The sequence below is a fragment of the Hyperolius riggenbachi genome, chromosome 4 (genome assembly GCF_040937935.1).
Source record: "Hyperolius riggenbachi isolate aHypRig1 chromosome 4, aHypRig1.pri, whole genome shotgun sequence".
NCBI lineage: Eukaryota > Metazoa > Chordata > Amphibia > Anura > Hyperoliidae > Hyperolius > Hyperolius riggenbachi.
Genome location: NC_090649.1, coordinates 24016261 through 24025726, shown reverse-complemented (window position 1 = coordinate 24025726; position 9466 = coordinate 24016261). Strand labels below are relative to the sequence as shown.

General features: G+C 46.0%; 1 non-coding gene across 1 annotated transcript; it reads left to right on the top strand.

The window, feature by feature from the left end:
• Positions 1 to 8348: 8348 nt before the first annotated feature.
• Positions 8349 to 8420, top strand: TRNAD-GUC (transfer RNA aspartic acid (anticodon GUC)). Its single transcript has one exon. It is a non-coding gene; the product is annotated as a tRNA-Asp (tRNA).
• Positions 8421 to 9466: the final 1046 nt, after the last annotated feature.

Here is a 9466-nt window from a genome sequence, read left to right as displayed (position 1 = left end):
AAGTGTTGTTTGTGGCTGTTCGGATCTGCACCGGCTCTGTGCACCACAATCTCCTATTGGAGTCAGTCCTCTCCTCCACTAAACTGGGGATATCCTGATCCCTTGTGCTGGTGTGTGTACCTCCTTCACGTCAGCTTATGTGTTGTATGCTGACTGTGGAGATTACACCTCCAAGCTTAACAACTGGCTTCCTATCCAGTCCAGAATCCGATTCAAGATACTGTGTCTGACCTACAAATCTGTCCACAAAACCTGTCCAACCTACATTTCCCTGGTGTTTACCATGTCAGCATATGTATGGGCAAAGCCCCACCTCCTTTGCCCTAGTAGGACGTCCTTAGATATTAAATAGCCTAGACTAGCCCCATGCCATCATTCTCTTTTTTTGTCCTCGCCTCCAGCAGGATCCTTAGATGTTCCCTTACCTCCGCATTCATGCGGGCTCCAGCAGTTTGGGCTACAGCTGATGTCCTTATCCTAGGTAGCTAAATGCTCCTATAGGGTATGGAGTCCCTCTCTAAGTGCTCTCAGGGACGCTTGTTTATGAAATCCTGTGGCCCTCTTATATCTAAAGGATATTGGGCTTCCCCGCAGCATTTTCCGCAGCATTTCCGCAACGTTCCCTGCGGCATGTTCTTCTGCATGCCTCCCCTGTGCTGAGTGCTAAGAAGATGGCGGTTGGCGTCTTCTGCGCTCTGTCTTACCTTTTGGCTGAAGTTTCCAGCATAGTGACGAGGTAGGCTTGTGCGCTCCATTCTGTTTCCAATTCCCCGGCAGTCTGTGGGCGGTCTCTCGCGCGCGAGGACTTCCTGTTTGTGCGCTGTGAGCGGAAGTGCTTGGCGGCCATCTTGTAAATGGGCAGAGCGCGACCTCGTCTCAATTTCCTCTAGGGGAAGTATATTAGGGGGTATTTCCTTCCGCCGAGTGGCATTTGGCTTTCTGACGGGTGGAGTGTCAGGCTGCTGGGACTGTCGGCAGGTGGGTGACCTTGTTTGCTGCTCTGTACAAATGTTATGCTGCATATCTATAGAGATGGTATAGATATGTATATAGCTTGTTATAGCAATTGGTAATACCAGTACTGCTCTCTTTCAGCTGCTATAATGGGGAAAAGGTCAGGAGAGAGTACTCTGGCTCGAGTTCGAGCTCAGCATTAAATAGGTAAGGGTGGTGAGTATGTTGTATATAAAAGCCTGAAGATGTCTTAAAGCTATAAGCACCACTTATACGCTTCTGTCTATTTGACAGGAGAGAGAGAAAGAAGTCAGTCTAAGCGCCTGTGGGCTGCTGGTCAGAGTGATCGGTCATCGTATAAGTCTCCTCAAGATAAGAAGCAAGATAAGTCGCAAGTCTCATCCGAAATCTCCATCCAGAAGTCGGTCAAGAAGTCGGTCCCACTCCCGGTCCAGATCTGGGTCACCGGAAACAAGACCTGGATCATCCTTGGAAGCATCCATACCAGGGAATCAAGCAGCTTTGCAAAATCCTGTGGATATTCCTAATGCGTTTGTACCAAGAAAACCAAATAAAGATGAGTGCTGGATCTGCGGCAGAGTGTCGCTTCCTAATAAGAAAGTTTGTGAACTTTGTCATATGGACATTGCGAGAGAGGACCGAGAGGTGTCGTCATTGATAAAGCAAGTGGTCATGGATACGGTTTCCGAGTTATCATCATAACAGCCTCGGCAGCCAGGCCCCTCTAGCAGGAGGGTGGTAGTGGAGGATTCTTTGAGCTCTGATGCTGAGTCTGAGGATGGAGGATTCGATTTTTCTTTGGTCCCTACCTTTGTGTCGAGAGTCAAGGAAGCCATTGAATGGGATGATGAGGTCTCATCTCCAGTGGTCAAGAAAAAGAGATACTATAAGGGTTTAAGTAAAATTAAGGTTTCCTTTCCACTGATGGAGGAAATCAGAGAGATGATCAAGGAAGAGTGGGACAAGACGGTTAAGAAGCCTTCGTTTAAAAACAATCTCCAAAAGATGTATCCATTAGACTTGGAAGATGAAGCCTTAATCCAGACCAGTCCGGTAGTGGATGCATCCCTAATGAGAATGGTCAGGAATGTCACGTTGCCTCTTGAGGATTCTATCTTGTTTAGAGATGTTTTAGATCGTCAGATCGATCAAGATTTGAGAAGATCTTACCTAGCTTCGGGGGAGGCTGCAAGGGTAGCTATCACCTTGACCTCAGTGGCGAAGGCCTTAAAAGTCTGGATTGAAAATATTCAGAGGGGAGTTAGGTCTGGTGCAAATGTGGAAGATATCACGGTTGCTCTTGAGGAGTTAGATCTTGCTTCAGAATTTGTTGGAACTGCCAGCGTGGATGCTTTAAGGTCTACTGCTAGATCTATGCTCTATTCAGTTATGGCCAGGAGGGCGCTTTGGCTTAAGCCTAAACAATCCTGGTCCAAAATTCCTTTTGATGGGAAGAACTTGTTTGGGCCCAAGATGGACGCAGCTATCTCCCGAGTTACTGGGGGTAAATCGGGCCTGTTGCCCCAGGACAGGAAGTTCAGGAAGCAGAGGTATCCTCAGGTAAGAAAACAGTCTTATGGCAGGTTTACGGAGTCAAGAGCTTACCGTCCAGGGAAGGAGTTTAGAAGAAGTTGGCGAAATCCCCAGCAGAATTCAAGGTCTGGAAGGCAGAAGGGCTCTCAGCCTGCTGGAGATTCCAGTAAGTCTTTTTGAAGTAAGGCCCGTCCACGATATACCGGTGGGAGCAAGGCTGACTTATTTCAAGGATATCTGGGAGGGGAACATTCACAATCATTGGATAGTAGCCACAATTTCAGAAGGCCATCGTTGGGACTTTATGAAGTATCCGGTTCTTCCGGTGTTCAAGTCTACAAGAATACCAAACTCGGTGGAGAAAAAGCTAGTTTTAGTGGACTATGTGTCAGACCTGTTGAGGAAAGAGGCAGTGTGTCAAGTACCCCCTTCAGAAAGAGGTTTGGGCTTCTATTCACAGATATTCCTGGTAAAGAAGAAATCGGGAGAGCTCAGACCAGTGCTGGACTTAAAGCGGCTAAACAAATTTGTTCGGGTGCCAAAGTTCAAGATGGAGACACTCACTTCAGTCGTTATGTCTATCCAGCCAGGGGACTGGATGTGTTCAATAGATCTGAAGGACGCGTATTTCCATCTGCCAGTTCATCGGTCGATGCAGAAATATCTTCGTTTTGCGGTAGGTCATCTTCACCTTCAATTCGTTTGCCTTCCTTTTGGCCTTGCTACGTCGCCCCGCACTTTTTCGAAGGTTTTGCTCGCCGTGACCTCGTTCGTTCGGTTACAGGAAATACGCGTCCTTCATTACTTGGACGACCTCATTCTCCTTGCCTCCTCACGGTCAGTCCTGTTGGAACATCAAAATTTGTTAGTCAAGACTCTTCAGGAATTTGGGTGGATAGTACATTTCAAAAAGAGCCAATTGGTTCCCACCCAGAGGATGCTCTTCTTAGGGGCAATTCTGGACACAGTGCAGAATTCCATCTCTCTGCCAGAGGAGAAGAAAGTTTCCCTAAACTTTTTGTTGATAGAGCTTCTCAAGCATTGTTATGTTGCAGCCAGAAAATGTCTGTCAGTGATCGGAATAATGTCTTCTATGATACCAATGGTATGCTGGGCACATTGGAATCTGCGCCAGTTTCAGATCAACTTCCTAAATCAGTGGAACGAGGTGGATCTGGGTCAAGCAATTTGGCTTCCATACAATGTAAAAAAATCTCTCGGATGGTGGTTGAATCAGGACAACTTAAGTCGGTTCAGACCTCTGCAACAACCGGTTTGGGCCATAGTGACGACAGATGCCAGTCAGTCAGGCTGGGGTGCTATTTATCGCGACATGTATGTCCAGGGTGTCTGGAGCCAACGCATGAAGGTAGTTTCCAACATCCTAGAGTTGAGAGCAGTTTATCTGGCTCTGGAACATTTCTTGCCTTATCTGAAAGGGAAACCAGTGTTAGTGAAGGTGGACAATGTCTCGGCTGTATCGTACCTGAAAAGACAAGGGGGAACTCACAGTATGTCTTTGATGAGGGAAATGTCTCAGATTATGGAGCTAGCCCAAAACAACTTTCTGGATCTATCAGCAGTTTATCTCCCAGGGTCACAGAATCTGCAGGCGGATTTCCTGTCAAGAAACCAGGTAGACAACGAGTAGTCCCATTACCCGAGAGTCTTCCAGCAGTTGGTGCGGAGGTGGGGTATGCCTCAGATCAACTTGTTTGCCTCTGCAAAGAACAACAAGATTCCCCTTTAATTCTCGAGGGTCCCGGACCGGAAGGCGTTGGGCACAGATGCCTTAACTCAAACGTGGTGTTTCAGGAAGGCGTATGCTTTTCCCCCAACTCCTTTGATTTTCAAATTTCTTCAGAAACTGAGTCACCTAAAATTGACAGTGTTAGCAGTGATACCGTGGTGGCCTGCGAGGCCCTGGTTTCCCCTGTTGCTGCAGATGAGTACCCAAGACCCCATTTCCCTTCCGGATCTGCCCCACCTGCTATCGCAGGGAATGGTGTTCCATCAGAACCCTCGGTCTTTACATCTAATGGGTTGGAATTTGAGAGGGCTAGGCTGTTAGCGGAAGGTTGTTCCCCTGAGGTGGTGTCTACATTGTTAAAGGCCAAAAGACCATCCACTGCAGCTTCCTATGACAAAATATGGAGGAAATTTACAGAATTTTCCATTCAACGGAATTTTAATGTCAATGACTTTAATGTATGTAATCTGTTGGCTTTCTTACAGAAAGGATTGGAATTGCCTCTGGCATATTCTACGTTAAAGAGGCAAGTTTCAGCAATTTCTTCAATCTCAGGAGTGGTGTGGGCAGAGAAGCCCTTGATTAAACAGTTCTTTAAAGCAGCTATTAAGCTGAAGCCACCAGTTAAGCCAAGATTCCCCAAATGGGACCTTCCATTAGTTCTGGATGTCATGACATCTTCCTCAGAGTGGCAAAATCATTCTGCCTCATTGAAAAATTTAACATACAGTATAAGACAACATTCCTGATTGCGATTACATCTGGACGAAGGATGTGTGAACTGCAAGCCTTGTCATGTAAGGAGCCCTTTCTGGTGTTCTATGACGACAGATTAGTACTTTATCCTGTGCAATCTTTTCTGCCAAAAGTAGCCTCAGTCAGACACATAAATCAGGAATGGACTCTTCCAAGCTTTAGATTGCAGGAAAATCCGGAGTCTTTACATCCCTTGGACATTCCTTCCCTAGTTAGTGCATATTTGGAGGCTACCAAAGACTTCCGGGACTCGGATCGCTTTTTTATAATCCCTTCTGGCCACAGGAAGGGAAAGGCGGCCGCTACAAGAACTATTGCAAGTTGGGTTGTGAACTCGATCCAAAAGGCATACAAGTCTAAAGGCTTAGAGCCTCCACAGGACATTATTGCCCACTCTACAAGGAGTGTGTCCTCCTCATGGGCAGCTTACAGTAAAGTATCTTTATTAACTGTATGTAAGGCAGCCAATTGGGCCTCTAACCATACTTTTCTTAAGCATTATTGTATTGATTTTGCAGCCCTTTCTTCTGTTAATTTTGGGAAAGCTATTATTTCCTCTGCTGTCAATAATGCTATTTAATGATGTATTATGTTCTTTTGTGTGGATTAAATTGGGTGATTAGCAGCATACCCACCCATGGTCTGTCTAGTTATTGCCCATACGTATGCTGACATGGTAAACACCAGGGAATTTGGAAAACTGTATACTCACCTTCGGTAGTTTTCCTTTCCTGGTGTTTCCCATGTCAGCATACGGGCCCGCCCTATGCTGTCGGCTCGTACTAGTTACTTAGAGTGATGGCATGGGGCTAGTCTAGGCTATTTAATATCTAAGGACGTCCTACTAGGGCAAAGGAGGTGGGGCTTTGCCCATACGTATGCTGACATGGGAAACACCAGGAAAGGAAAACTACCGAAGGTGAGTACACAGTTTTCCAAATTCCGATCTTACTCAGAGGTACACACCTAGCCGCTCACTCCGCTCTTCCAATGAACTTCGCCTAACTGCCCCGCATCACCCAGTCCCATGCACACCTCCAGGACTTCTCAAGAGCTGCTCCAACACTATGGAACTCTCTACCTCCACCCATTAGGGCAGCCCCCTCTTTCAACATCTTCAAGAAAGCCCTCAAAACTCACCTTTTCACTCTGGCCTACTACCCCTCACAAGTGCTCTAAACCCACTCTGATCCCCTTCCTTCCGTGTCCTTACCTCTCCCTCTAGATTGTAAGCCTTTGGGCAGGGTTCTCCTCCTTTTGTGTCCTACCTGATCATGCACCTCCATTACTGTGAACCCATGCCATGCATCTGTGTGAACCTAACTTGTCTAATCTCCATGCCCCATCCAGTGACTGACTAAGCATTACCTTGTACTCATACTGTGCTGTGTGATCTCCATGCTCCCCTCCAGTGACTAAGCATTACCTTGTACTCATACTGTGCTGTGTGATCTCCATGCTCCATCCAGTGACTGACTAAGCATTACCTTGTACTCATACTGTGCTGTGTGATCTCCATGCTCCATCCAGTGACTGACTAAGCATTACCTTGTACTCATACTGTGCTGCATGATCTGGTCTTTCTTGTATTCATGTATTGTTATTTTGCTGTATGTCACCCCTAAATATTGTCTGTAACCTAAACTAATGTCCAGCGCTGCGTAATATGTTGGCGCTTTATAAGTACAATAAATAAAATAAAATATGCTAACGAGGACTGCATGAAAACAATGTGACACCCTTATTGGTAGTGCAACCCTCTTATCTGACTGCTTTGAACAATGCCCAAATGGCACTAAGGGGCCTAAAGTGTGCCAAGAAAACATCCCCCACACCATTACACCACCACCACCAGCCTGCACAGTGGTAACAAGGCATGATGGATCCATGTTCTCATTCTGTTTACGCCAAATTCTAACTCTATCGAGACTCATTAGACCAGGCAATATTTTTCCAGTCTTCAACTGTCCAATTTAGGTGAGCTCGTGCAAATTGTAGCCTCTTTTTCCTTTTTGTAGCGAAGATGAGTGGTACCCGGTGGGGTCTTCTGCTGTTGTAGCTAATCCGCCTCAAGGTTGTGCATGTTGTGGCTTCACAAATGCTTTGCTGCATACCTCGGTTGTAATGAGTGGTTATTTCAGTCAACGTTGCTCTTCTATCAGCTTGAATCAATCGGCCCATTCTCCTCTGACCTCTAGCATCAACAAGGCATTTTCGCCCGCAGGACTGCCGCATACTGGATGTTTTTCTATTTTCACACCATTCTTTGTAAACCCTAGAAATGGTTCTGTGTGAAAATCCCAGTAACTGAGCAGATTGTGAAATACTCAGACTGGCACCAACAACCATGCCACACTCAAAATTGCTTAAATCCCCTTTCTTTCCCATTCTGACTTTGTTTGGAGTTCAGGAGATTGTCTTGACCAGGACCACACCCCTTAATGCATTGAAGCAACTGCCATGTGATTGGTTTATTAGATAACTGCATTAATGAGAAATTGAACAGGTGTTCATAATAATCCTTTAGGTGAGTGTATATATACAGTATATTATATTTTTTACATTTCATTTTTCTTTCTTTTTCCTTAGAAGAAAGCATTGTATGCAAAACACATGCAATTTGCAATTCAGCATGCGGATAGAAGCTGCATGTTGTTTGATTTTAAAAATGTTGCATTGTAGCGAGACAGCTATTATCATATTGGAGCTCCACAGAAAAACAAAAAAAAGTTACATTGTAAATTGTAGGGAGGGCTGTGATTCGCACACTGAGTGTATTCTGACTAAGCCAGTTAAAAGCCAGTCACTTTATACTCATTTTTTGCACTACATCATTCTAGAAGTCAGCGATTTCCACTATTATGTGAAGTGAATCTGACGTACTGGATATGGGTTATACCGAGTGGATGATGCAACTCCTATCAGCTAGCCAGAGCTTGGCTGTAGTGGCAGACTCCCGTGCCCAAATTACCTGCCGCCACCATAGCCAGCTCCCACTTTACCATGTGCAGTGCCTAAATGACTTGCTTCAAATGCAAACCACTTAGTGTGTGTGTTGGACAGGACTGCATTCACCAACTCAATGCAGTCAGCTAGGAGTGTTGCACTACCAATATGCTCCACTGGGTGTCGCATTGTTTTTATGAAGCACTGCTTAATATAGTGAATGGAAGCCATGTGTTGCTGTAGGCGAGTTTAGAGCTGTGGTCTTCAGAGCTAGCATTGTATGTTGCAATGTGTAGGACGGTATGGTTTCTGTTACACTACTATAGAGCACATGGTACAGTGTCATGTATCACTGTGGATGGGTTTGTCCTGGCAGCAGTCAGTGTACTCCTCGTTAGTATAGTGGTGAGTATCCCCGCCTGTCACGCGGGAGACCGGGGTTCAATTCCCCGACGGGGAGGATGTTATTTTGCTTCTCAGGCAAACCTTCCTTCAGATGTCATTATTATTATATATTGTTTTGCTGTGCTAATGTTCTGCATGGGGTGCCAGGGAGCAGCATTAGCAGGGGGGACACTAGGAGGCCCATCATACAGGGGTGGGAGTGGTTGTTTTATTGCTGGAATGTATTAAAAATTGATATGCAGACTGTGGCAATGGTAGATCCCTCTCTGATATCAGATCGAGGGGGATCTATCTATTAGGAGAAAGTCTGTTAAAGGACAACTGTAGTAAGAAGAATATGAAGGCTGCCATTTTTATTTCTTTTTAAACAATACCAGTTGCCTGGCAGCCCTGCTGATTTATTTTGCTGCAGTACTGTCTGTCTACCACCAGAAACATGCATACAACTAATTTTGTCAGATCTGACAATTACATCAGAAACACCTGATCTGCTGCATGCTTGTTCAGGGTCTATAGCCTGGTCTACACGCGCCGATGTTTCTTAACAATTGATTGATAAGATCCGACAGGTCCGATCTCGCTGCTGCCGATTCCCCGCGAGCGGACAATAGCGGGGAATCGAGCGGAAGATAAGCAGGGACGACGAGCGGGTATCGAATCCGACGCACGAGCAGGGACGCGGTGGGTACACATGGGGATGCGGAAGAGTCGATCCGGCAGCCAATCGAGCCGCTGGATCGCTATGTTTTGACCAGGCTTAAGGCTAAAAGTATCAGAGGCAGAGGATCAGCAGGACAGCCAGGCAACTAGTATTGCTTAAAAGGAAATCAATATGGCAGCTCCATAGCCCTCGCTTCAGTTGTCCTTTAAGTTACGCAATGCATTGCAGGAGTCTGACAGCCACAGTCATCATTCATAAAGGCAAATGCATTGTGGGACTTGTAGTTCCTTAACAGCTGGAGAGCCAAGTTTGTAGATCACTGGCCTAGTGTGTGCCTACCCAAATGAGAAGGTCCAGGATTAATAACAAGTATCTTCTCACCCGAGGCTTCCTCCAGCCGCTGGCCGCCGTCATGTGCCCTCGCCGCAGCTCCGGTGGCT